General features: G+C 32.4%; 1 protein-coding gene across 1 annotated transcript in view; it reads left to right on the forward strand.

Moving 5' to 3' along the window:
- wwk (white walker) overlaps positions 1–13317 on the forward strand; it is a 61667-nt gene that overhangs the window by 24716 nt on the left and 23634 nt on the right. The gene's annotated exons all lie outside the window — the stretch shown is intronic.

The following is a 13317-nucleotide window of genomic DNA, read 5'->3' on the forward strand; positions in this document are numbered from 1 at the left end:
GTATAGACATTTGTCTCGAAATGTGATTGTTTTAAGGAAGTTAAACTTTTATTTCCTTCTGAGACGGCAAGAAATGACAAAAACATTTTTTTTATTTACTAGCAGCTATTTCATTGAATGAAATATACCTGCCTTTGGACTGCTTGCAAGAGGTGGTACTGGACCATGACTTGAGCCATCAGTAATCTCTCGTTTTGGCATCTAATAGTACTACAGTGTGCAGCATATATAACTTATTGGCATTATAACCGGTTGTGGCGCGTGTATTTAGTGGGGAGATCCAACCACTCTCTTGCACAGGAGAAAAACGAATCAGTGTGAATAGTGGTGATTTAGTCCTATAGTTCTGTAAAAATAATGCACCAGTAAGAGGTAATAAGAAAATTTTATGTTGATCTTACCTTTAATGAAAGCATATTGAAAATACTGTCCAAGTTTCTGGATTCAAGATTCACATCAGAGAAATTTGCAGCTATTCAGGCAAGAATACAGTGACGTCCTAGGAATTCTTCATGGCGATTAGCACAAGAATGCGACATGCCACTTTTATCCTTATAGAGTGACAGTAGTTCATCAATTACAGCAATAGGATCCAGTGAACGAGTGTTGCAATCTATTCATGATGATACTGTTGATCCATCTTAATTTTAATGACAGGCAAAGCTTGGTTTCATTTAAGCAGTTATGTTCACTCTCAGAATACAAAGCACTGGGACACTGGAAATCCTCATTTAGTGCATGAAGTTCCTGTTTACGATTAGAAAGTGGGTGTGTGATGTGGCATTATTGCATAAAGGGTAATTGGCCACATTTTCATTTATAATACAGCCAACTCAAAAGTTATGTGTGAGACATACTGCAGACTTCCTTTTTCCAATGTTGCTTGAAGATGAAAAACAGTATGCTTCCAATAGGATATCTCCATTGCATATACAGCCACTGTATCATTAGAAGCATTACAAAAACTATATTGAAAGTTTATTGTTTCAGTCATTGACTTTACTGTTCTGTATGTTTTAGGTGTTAACCTTTACATAATAAGTTACAAGACTTATAAACGTTTTCATTGAACAGTGTCAACATCTTCAGATACGAACAATCAATTTTGCAATATCATTACTCTCTACATTCTCTACACATCCAACACATGTTTAATAGCATACGGGGATAAAATCTGTTAAAATTAATATAATTATAATACACATTAATATTCTGATATTCAAATGTGGGTGCCCCTAATGTCAACATTTAAAAATGTACATATAATGTGCAATAGATATATTTTGCAACTCATCACATGTAGATTAGGTTATTAATAAGATAATATTGTGAGGCTAAAAAATATAAGGTTAAAATATAAAAGTGAGCTAACTGTATGTTATATTATATTATACATGTGAAGATTTGCAAATACAATGTTTTATTACATTTATAGACTTTTCTGAAAATCTACATAAAATGAATTGCAAAATATTACAAAAAGTGTTTGATGATCACATAATTAGTGGCAGACGTTCACTAGCTCATTTTTCGGATTTAAATGTTTGTGATTTTTATCTGTGGGAGAATTTGGAGCAGAAAATGTATGTGAACAACGCAGACACTTTTGAAGAACTGAAGAATGAAATCAGGTGAGTATCAAGTGAAATTACAAATACAGTCAACTCTGGATATAGTGAACTCGGTTATAGTGAACATTCGGCTATAGTGAGCCTAAATCATTGGTTTCGATCTGCATACATTAAAAAGTACATTAATATTTCCGTTTATAGTGAACCCTCGCTTCGGTTATAGTGAATCTTAAAAATTGAAGTTACAATAGTTGTTTCCTGACAAATTCTTATTTGAAGTCAGACCTTCTTGTATAAAATTGAAGTAATGTGTTGAGAACGACATTCTAAGTTTCTTACTCCTTTAGTCAAAAGACAAAGGTATGATTAGTGATTCGTAGACAATGAGCTGTACTATAAATCCAGGTAAGGCGTGACGACCTTGCCTCACTCCACCATCGAAGGTTTGCCATTCCTTTCTCAGGCACACTATTCTACTGTTATTTTTAATCCTTCTCCGTCAAAGGGTTGCCTTCTGTTCTCAGAAACATTTCCATTATGACGGATAGCATCCAAACAACGGAAAATGAAATTCTCTTCTTTTATTAAAAGGGGAGGGACATTAAGTCCAGAGCATAAATGAACATAAGATTCCGGTGGCTCTCAAACTCCATCAACCTCCTCCCAGTTTCCATTAAGTGACCTGAGAAATTCCAAGGCCGAGTATGCAGTCACAACATAACAGCATTTGTCATTTCTACCTGATCAGTGTTCGAACAGCCAATGTACTGTATAAAAATGTCGAAGCGAAAAGTGTTTTCTTTGGAAGATAAGGCGAATATTATAAATTTATAAGTGACATTGAACTTGATCTTTTGCAAGCGGGCGTGGATCGACAGCATCGTTTAAGTAAATCAACTATGAGTAACAGTATACAGTGTAATCCATTCCACAAAAATGAAATATTTTAATTACTGTATAGTGTTTTATTTTCTTGTTAACAATTTCGTTCATTCCTGTCATTTAAAGTTAGGTGAGAGAGACTTCGGATTTAGTGAACCTCGGGTACAGTGAACGAAATATGCAAGTCTGCAGAGGTTCACTATATCCGGAGTTGACTGTAGTTGCAGAAGGTGTTTCAGAATTTTCTACACAGGTACGATTCTTGCTTCCAGAAAGGTGGACGTTATTTTCAACATATGCTTTGATAGAAGATAAAATCAACAAATGTTTTCTTATTACCTCTTACTGGCGCATTATTTATACGAAAGTACAGGCCTAATCACCGCAATTCATCACTGATTCGTTTTCTTTCTGTGTGAAGAGTGGTCGGATCTCCCCACTAAACACGCACATTACGACTGGTTATAAGGTTGGTAAGTTGTATATGTCGCGCACAGTATTGGAAGGTAAAGAGTGTTATACTGAAAATTAGGGAAGTAGCATTCCATTGGTTTTATCATCGAAGCATTAAATGTGTACAAACCTAAAGTCAATATGTTACGTCTTTTCTTTCTTCTAGTGACAATTTTTCCCTGCATTGTATGCCAATCTGCCATTCCTCATGCATTGACAGATACATTGACAACATAATATTCAGTGATTAATTTCTTAAGTTAATCGGAATAAAAGATCAGTGTGTCTTTTTCTGTAGATTGATGTGGACTGATTCATTAAATGTGAAGCTGGTTTTTTATATAGAGAACTTACATGCATTGTAATCAGATGCTCGAAACTTCATCTCACAATTTTCATTTATTAATTGTTTCATATTACTTGAATTTACTATTGTACTGATTCGTCTGTTTAGTCCTCTGGTTGAATAATGTACAGGTTCTGTGCATCCATTTGGTTAGTGTGTTGTTCTATATAATGTTTGAGACATGCCAAGACTAGAGCATTCTTATTAGAACCTGCAATGTAGCCTCATCTTATCACTTTGCTTGCACTTATTACGTGTCTGGAAAGTGTCTCAGTCTTGAATAAATTGTGTATTAATTGTCAGATTTAGTCAGAATTTTTTTCACTATAAAATTATAGATGTTGTATAAACACATAATTTTAAGATGGTATACAATAAGGTCTTACAGAAGGGCTGGTAGACACACAAAGCAAACTTTCTGTAGAAGTTACTTGAATCTTCCAGATTGTGGTGCTGGTTATCTCATGCCAATGTTATGGTGAGAATTTCGTCTTCGTGTCCCCTACATAGATCACAATAACTACCGGTACTGATGTTGGAGATAACGTATCTTTATTTTATGTTGTAATAAATTATAAATAAAAGTAACAATTCATCATTTTCTTCGGAAGACTTGAAGAAAAGTAATGGATACGGGAAAATTAGAGATATAAGGTCGTATATAAAACGAATCGAAATTGTCGCATTTGCCTGTTAGGAGGAAATGTGCAAGTTATCATTTCCTCTGTCAAGTAGAATTTGCATTACTTATTTTTTTTTCATTTGTTTAGTGACACCTTCACTTTTCAAAATTGGACAACAAACGCTCACGTCATAATTCGATTGTTCTAGTCGTCATTCTTGCTCTCTTTCAATCAAAGGAGCTAATTAATTCCATTTTACAAGTGTTCCCACTTAAGATATGAAATTCTTTATGTCATCAGTATATCATAAGCCTTGATTTATGATCTCTGGGACGTGTTAGAATGACAATACTCACTGTGATCAGTACTAGTAATTAACATATTTCATGACTGTTTGGCCAAACACCTGCATAGAATTGGAATATATCAGTCCCCTAACTGCCCATTGTGCAACTCAAACCAAGAAATGGATTCGGAACACCTCAAAATCTTTGCTTCAGTGGCTGACCATGATAATATCTTTGACAAATATTTGAGTGCAAGAGGTCAAATGACTTTGTCAAATGCCTGGCATTAGAAAACAACAACATATTTCATATAATTCCCTTCAATTATTATACATAGTAAGAGAGATAAGTCAAAAGTGTTGACCAAGCCATTCATGTTGATCTTCTCAAAACTCCCTTTGAGATTTATTACTGAGTATCCGTATGATACAATATTTTATGTATACTTATGGAATCAATAAGTTCAATAACATGTGAGTTATTTTAAAGAAACACTGTCCAGACATATTGTCTATTATGGTTAATTTTTTCCATAATTGACACTGTGACAAGTTTTGTTACATGCTGTATAGTGTGTACAAACAGGTTATATTGTAATTTTCTGAATAGTTTCTTGGCATGTTATTAGAGGTCTAGTAGCAGAAGGCATTTCTTTTATTGAAATTACTAATATATTAATATTGAATGCTTTATTTTAGTGAACAACACTGTTTTGTGTGAAGGCTTCCTTTACATAGCGAGTGTGACTATAACTTTGTTTCTTTTACAGTATACAGAGTGTTTGTAAAGTCCATGCAGGAATATCACATTAAGTTTAGGCTGCCCTTTTTTTATGAAATTGTTAGATTGTTAATCTGGCATGCAGTGACTTGCTTGAATATTTGCGTAACCCTACATAATTTTTCAGTTTTATTGTCACTGTTGCTTAAGTGTACATTACACTACATCTTCACAGCATTATTCACATGCATCCATTAAAAGAAATTAGCAGTATTTCCATTAGGAATTCATAGTAAATCGCTCTTCTATTATCAGTACTATTTTTTTTATTCACCAGGTTCACCAATATTTGAACAAGTTTTGTAGATGTTATAGAAAACCAGCCTCATATATTATTTTGTTAGTCTGTGCAAATATGTAAAATCATATTTTGAAATACTGCATGCTACTCTTCTATTAGCCATAACAGGCAATAGCCAGGGCAGGCTATTAACATATAATTGCGAGCGATAATTCATACAACTTTTATGTTACATAAAATCTGTTGACCTTGTGTAGTCTCTAGTTTGTTAAATATACACAATTGTGTATTTTAAAACACCGAAATGGAAATTTTATGGAATGTTATCTGTCTAAAAATTGAGACTGCATGTATGTGTATGAGCTTGTAATCTGTTTTCGTGTCGTAATTCACTTAAATTGTTTTCTTTATTCAATTTTGATATGATAGTTGCACGTTTAATGGAATGAAAACTATTCCATGTTCCCTATGAGCCAGTTGTACCACATTTTGAATGACATTTTCGTATCTTTTTTGCATTCGATATGACATTTGTTCTTAAATACATTTATTACTGCTGTTTCTGTGTAGAGTTACAGGCATTATTATCCTGATCACTTAACCTACTAGAGTGAACGATATTGTCTTGAGTTTGTTCATGGACAATAATTGTAATATGCACGAAAGTTACATTGATCCTGCTTGTGAAAGATGTGCCTGAAGAACAAACACTTACCGGTACTACAAAATTTAATTGCTCTAAAAATGGCTTTTTGGTAATTAGTTAACATTTTCAACATCAAAAAGACTTTGAGTCGACATAATCAAGACATGAAATATATCACAGTATTTTCAAGATATGTTTTATATGAACAAATGAAGTTTATAGGCCTATAATACCTAACATTGGCTTTATAATGAATATTAAATGTTTTCAGAACTCCAAGTCTTTCTCTTCACTAGTCTAGCCATTAATTTCTCTGCTCATTCGATTTTGAGAGATTAAAATGAATTATAAGCCTAGATTAAGTTTCACCTCTTTTTTGAAACTAGGGTAATATTAATATATACATTATACCGTTTGTTGAATTTCCTTAATCATGGATATTTAAACATAGAACAGTAAACCTGGCTTTAGTTTTGCCCACTTCACATAAATATAAATAAATCACACTGAGTAATTAAATTACAGCTCATGTTGAACAATATTCTACACAAAAGCTGTAAGACGCAGCATTAAGTAATTTTAAAAGTATTTTAAGATTTTGTTGTAATCTTGGCTGTATATAGGACAATTAAATTTGAATGTTTTTATGATGCTCTGTTTAACTTTATATAGACAAAGCCTAGCTGAGATCACTGTTGGTTTCAGAAAGACACTGTCATTCATGTATGCAGTTTTTATAGTTTCATTAGGTTTAGAAAGGGATCTAAAACCAAAATAAAATGAGAGAAAAAGTGTGAAGACAATTTTATGGTTTTGGAAGATGAGATGTATTTGAGATAGAATGTTTATCATTAGTGATTAGTCCCACATTCACAAAACACTGCAAGGTTGCTGGTAGGTACTGTTATTGATTAGTATCTTATACGTACATTGAAATTTTAAATAAACACTTCTTAGAATTTCGTCTGTGTAGTAATCCGTCAGTTTTTTCTTTTAAAGCAAAGTGTGTGAATAAGGGAAAGAAAGAAGATCGTTTTATTAATTGTGGCGTGCATTTTTGTAATGTATTGTGTATTCGTAAACCTTTTATAATGGATGGAAATATACGGGGCTTAAAAAATTTTATGGTAGCTCACCAGTCAGGCAAAACTTTCACTAGTGAGCATGGTCGAACTACAGAAGCGCAATTAAAAAATCGGATTTTTTTTCATTCGTCACAGACGAGCAGATGAGTTATTTTTTAAAGCCCTGAAAATATAATATTCCTCAATAACACATTGAATGTCAGTTTAAGTTTTTTAGAGCAATCTCATGATTACTATCAAGACTATACAATATCATCTATTGTTGAAACATTTAATTCACTCTTTTTCAATTCTTTCTGCTTCTGTTGTTAACATTATATACTGATTGTGTAAACTTGTTAAAAAAAATCGAAAATATTGTGTTGTTTTTGTAATATTTATTAATCAACTTGGCTATCACGTAAAAGATTAACAAAAGGTGAGAAAGGATGACCACCTTAATATCAGGATGCCAAAAAGCAAATTGCCTAAACTTGTAAGTAGGCTATAACTGTATTGTAAAAGGAAATGTGTATTAATCTGTAAAACTAATTCAATCATTGAATTGATTTTAGCAATGTTGTTAAGTACTCATCCAAATCTTAATTTGGAAACAAATATATTTGAATTGATGACTGAATTATTATAATCAAAATTATGTTGAACAAGTTTATTTTTAATTTCTGCAAGTAAACGCGATTCTCTGGTATAGAATATTGTATTAATGTGATTCAAATGTTACACATTTACAGAAGCAGCATTGTAGGGTCCACACCTGTGGAGTAACAGTTAGCTCGTCTGGCCGCGAAACCAGGTGGCCTGGGTTCGATTCCCGGTCGGGGCAAGTTACCTGGTAAGGTTTTTTCCGGGGTTTTCCCTCAACCCAATAGGAGCAAATGCTGGGTAACTTTCGGTGCTGGACCCCGGACTCATTTCACTGGCATTATCACCTTCATCTCATTCAGACGCTAAATAACCTAAGATGTTGATAAAGCGTTGTAAAATAACCTACTAAAATAAAAAATAAAAGCATCGTAGGAACATAATATTGGCACATTTTGATTATACTCTGATATAATTTCACAAACTTAATAATTCCCAGAAGTTGGAAGGTCATGTTGTAAATGTGATTGAAAATATTGTATTTCACTCTCACATACATTAAATAATACAAGTATTATATACAGAGAGAAAAAATTGTAAGGAGATAGGTACCCTTTTTGAAGAGATGCCATCAGTTCATCGAACAATTTTATGAAGTAAGTATGTTATATTTTATACTACTACAGTATTATTTATTTAATATATAGCGATAAAAATACAAGTTGTTATAATTTTATAAGCATTCAAAATTTATATCTGCAATACAGATTCAGGTACAACATGTACCGGTATATTAAATTTTTAATGTGTACCAGTAATAATAATCCAAAAACGCCTCAGTGGCTAGAGTACTTGGTTAATATTAATATTAATAAAGTATAACCGACCAATATATGAACGAAATTCATTTATAAACCATGGGGCCCGGGTTCAACTCCCGATCTACCTTGAGTTCATAACTTGTGTTGGGCAAACCCTGATCCAGGCAACACCGGGATTTTCTCCAGGTACTCCAGTTCCCTTGTGACTTGCCAACAGTTATTCTCCATCATTCATTACGTGTAATGTGGATCCCCCATCTGTGGTGCACTCTAATTAGTATCTGATGAACTAAGTGGTTTACTCTTCTCAACACTAGCGACATCTATGAGCCTGCTCGTAGAGTCTGGGCAAATAATGACAAGTTACGTGCCCTGCCATTGGAGGAAAAATTAATAATTCAACTGAAATGAACAAAGATGATATTGCAGTATCGTTTCCAATCAAATGTCAGGTTAGGAGTTTTGATAAGAACCTTCATCTCATCTGCTACAGTGAACGAAAATTATTCCAGTATAGAAGTATAGAAGTTAAAATATTTTGGAGAACTTAGAGAAAAGCGAAAATATGTGGAAGTTACAAGTGATATTCAGGGACGGCGTTTTCAGCACCTTCAGTATTCCAGGTGAGTTTCTACGATTTACTGTTTGTATTAAATCTGAATTTACTAAATCTCAGTACTGGCGAACAAACAACATGTTTTGTGGGTACAGGACTAAAGACTGAAACAAAATAACGTTTTCTTCACTTATCCACAGTTTGCTTGTGCCGTCCTCATTTTCCGTACTTTGGCTTATATAAGCAATAAACTAAGAACTTTATCTCCGAATGGTGTGTAATACCTTACGAAATAAGTTGGCTGATTCTGTGTTCCATGAAGATTGTAAGAGAGATGTTAGAGTGTCTTTGTTTTGAATCGTATATATATGCATGGTGGAATCTGTATCCTTGCATCTTTTTTTGTGTTACGAGATAGTGATAGACTTAGAGTTACCGATAGTCCATCTTCTGAAACGCATGACAGTGTTTTACCTTAGCATTGACACTTATTTTATGTCTCTTTATGTATGCAGTTTTCATCCAGATTATGAAAACAGACAATTATTTATAGTTGAATTTATTCACACAAAATATTTAAAATCAAGCGTGATACCAATCTGATAGAAGGCAGATTTCTCTTGCATTGCCTGTCCTATATAAATTGAATCTTTCTGTATTTCGTTTGACATACCAAATTTAATATAAGGCAGCAAATCATTTTATTAACTTATTTATTTGTACTGTCTTGTCCTATTATCGTTCGTTTACTCTCAGAAATTCTCTTTGCTTGCTTATTCTCTTCGTTTTATATATAAAACTTATTTTTATATTTACACTAGAAAAAAATTGTTAGCATTATGTTGTACAAATTTATTAGTAAAATTATTATGAATAGCTGTTGCATAGCATAAACCATTTGCAGTAAAAATGACACTGAAGTTAAATATACTCCTGTAATAAAACTTATGTTTATTTGTACGTGTCAAGAACACACATACAACTTTTTGAACAGCAATAAATAATTTAGAAGAATGATGTTACATAAAAAGTGAAACCAGAAACCTTTCAAACTTAAAGAAATTATTAGCTCTCTCGATATCACTGTACAGTTTTAAAATATGGACACTCAAAATCCGAACAGGAAACCATGCAAATTTCTTATGTACAACCCAACCAGAAAAAGAGCTATAGGTCGCCTCAAGAAGCCCTTAGAAGATTAGCATTTTATATCTCACCAGCTGCTGGAGAACAGAACGGTTAATAATGATTTTTAATGACCGTTACACTGCACTGTTTACTAATATATTGGCTATAACAAGAAGCTGTTGAACCTAATATTGTGTAAACTGTTGTGGCATATTTAGGAATTAGATGTCGTGGAGTGAGTGTTACTCATGAATCATTTATGGTCTTATTTTTGAAGCCAGGAACGTCATAACAGCAAATAGTGGTAATTGTATCACATAGTTACAGTTATAAAGAATATAAACCATTAATGATTTTAGCCTGCACGTCCAACTACCACAGATTCAATTTTTGACTGTCGCTTATTGTAACAAGGTTCGATTCCCATCCAATTCTCAAAGATTTTTTGTCGCCATTATGGTTTGTACGACATATTTTCTTCTAATACCTACTTTTTCTTGTTCATCACATCTTCGTCGTTATTATACTGTATTCTTCTTTTTTTCCAATCTTGAGTTAACTTCTGTAATTCAAAAGCATTATTAAATTTAGATTTGAATTAAGTTAAACTAACAGTCATCCTTAACTGAAGGCACGAACATTGTAGTTGTTGTGTCCAATATAATATTCAAAACACTAACGTTGTAAGACTTTTTTATTAATCAAATGTGCTTAGGACAATCCATGTGTATTTATAAAAAAAAAAGCCGAAAAAGAAAGAAAAAGGAATGATCTCTTGTGTTGAATTCTGAGCTAAATATTTTAATGATGAATGCAAAGCAGTACAAATAAATGTTCATGAGTGATGTTTGTGTGACCTTCGAGAATACCTAAACTTGTCACCTAGATCTGTATTGATTACTCTTTATAAACACAGTATAAATCGACTCTTACTAATTCAGTATATAAGAACGTTAAATTTAGTTGTAAAGTTATTATTTTTCTTTGTATAGGTAATTTAAACACATTGAGATTCATAATTTTGTGTAAGATATTCTGCTACAGAAAAAGATAGTCACATGCTGTTGTCAATTGCATAAAAGGAAAAAGTTCTTTAGTGGTGTAAATTCACCTTCTACTTTTCAAAGATTTAATCTTTTATATCAGGAAAAGGAAGGCAGGCAGCTTTGTCATATTATATTCCATGTCCTTTTATATATTACAAAACTTCGGACAAATCAATGTGCCAAAAACAAATACTTGTTTCTCATTAACTCTGTATATGCCGTATATGCCCCAGTTGTACTCTGAAATTAAATTTTACCTTTCTAGATTGCAAGCACATAGAACATGTTTTCTTTCTTTGTTTGACTAGATAATGCACTCTTTCCTCCAGCACTTAACGTTAATAATGCTTGCATTACTATTTCTTGCACACAGTTTGCATGTCTTCTTATATGAAAATTTAACACATCGCAGGCTCAGAATGATAAGGTTCTATCTGACATTTTTAGCAAAATTGAGATTTTTGTTGCATTGAATTCTGCTACTTCACAGCTATCTACCATATAAATTATATGTTGACATCTCAGTTATTGTTCGTGATAAAGTTAGTTTGAAAAGGTTCTTATCTGCATTGATTCTATTAACAACCAAACTTTTAAAATGCTCTCCTGTAAAATTTACTAAACACTAGATAGAACCTGTCATTCTGAACCCTTGACATTTCAAGCTACACCTGGAAGTCAGTGGTGTTTGTGTAATGTTTCGTGTTACAGTATTTAATAGAGAACTAGATAAAATAAATCAATATGGATCAAAATTAGATTTCACTTGAAAATTAATATAAATATTTAATATGGCTCCTTTATTCATATACATTTTGAATTATATTTATAAAGGCAACTCCAAAGTCTTTGTATTATAGAATTGCTGCGTAACAATGTACTGTCATAATGGTCAAAGATGTGTCCTTGACATGTTCTTGCTCCAGTTATTATGAGTGACTTGTCGTAGATTTCTTTACGTTATTTTTCGGATTTTCAAATAATTTTATGTCTGCCAGATCATAATCCTGCTGTGTCCTTGGAACACTGAATAACATCTGCTGTTTAAGTGTAATTAAATAGAACATTTACAAAGTTATAAAAATACGTTTGAACATAATTTAATTATTAGTAATTATGACACAATAACATTATGAATGTTAAGGAAAGAAATAATTTTTTTTTATTATTACAGTACCTACAAAACCAAAATATATATACGAGTATATTTGACCATACACTTGGAAAAATACTACTTCTTGAAATTACATGCTTACATGCTTAGAAAAAGGAATGTTTGGAACCTTCTCGTGAAGTTACAGAACATTTTATATACGAGTATCTTAGTATAATTAAATAATGATCATTATTTTGTTTCAGAGCATATGGGATAACCATTGCTGTTTTAGGATATGTATGAATTTTTTTGTTTAAATGACTTTGAAAAATACATGGTCAAATTGACTAGCATGCTCACTTTGCATTACACATGTCTGATCTAGCTATATTTGATATTGGAGTGTGCATGCAGTGGCACTTCAAATTCTGATTGACAGTGTTATACGTCTAAAAATTCTATATTAGTGTTGTGTAACTATTCGAAATTGGACTGGTTCATAAGCATATAAACTTTTTTACCAAAAATTAACTCAGGAGTAAATTATACAATTGTCAGCATAATTTTATGGATTGCTCTGTACATATTTCTGCTAGATAACTGTGTTATTTTTTTTCTTCAATCTGATGATGATTTTACTTTAAAAATCAATCCGTTTTCAATATTTTTCCAGACCATTTTTAATAAAACATCGAAATTACTTTTTTAAAAGGAGATGATTCTTGTATTATGTCACGTAACATGCATGTTAAAGTATCTGTACTCATAATATATCTAATTGTACACCCTTTGAAACGGAAATTAGTCTCTGTCCAGGGACTAAGTCCACTTCAGAATAGCTCAGGAATAATCGTGTGTGCATTTTACATAGAAAGATTCAATGCCCGGTCTTTGTAACGAGAAGAAAGAACTCGATCGCTAAGCCATAAAGGCTTCATAAGGAATATATCGTTTTGTGACATACTACTGCTACTACTTGATTTTTGCCTTGGGCCTCAATGCTTAATATTTCCCCATGTGAATCTCGTGTTAACCTGAATGACATTCAGACAAATTCATGCAACAAGAGAACAACCATTTTCCGTGTCAGAAGGTGTACATACAATAATGTCGTTAAGAATACGTCCATTAATGACTTCATATTCAAAAATGCAATTACTGATGTACAGTTAAA

The sequence above is a fragment of the Periplaneta americana genome, chromosome 5 (assembly GCF_040183065.1).
Source record: "Periplaneta americana isolate PAMFEO1 chromosome 5, P.americana_PAMFEO1_priV1, whole genome shotgun sequence".
Taxonomy (NCBI): Eukaryota; Metazoa; Arthropoda; class Insecta; order Blattodea; family Blattidae; genus Periplaneta; species Periplaneta americana.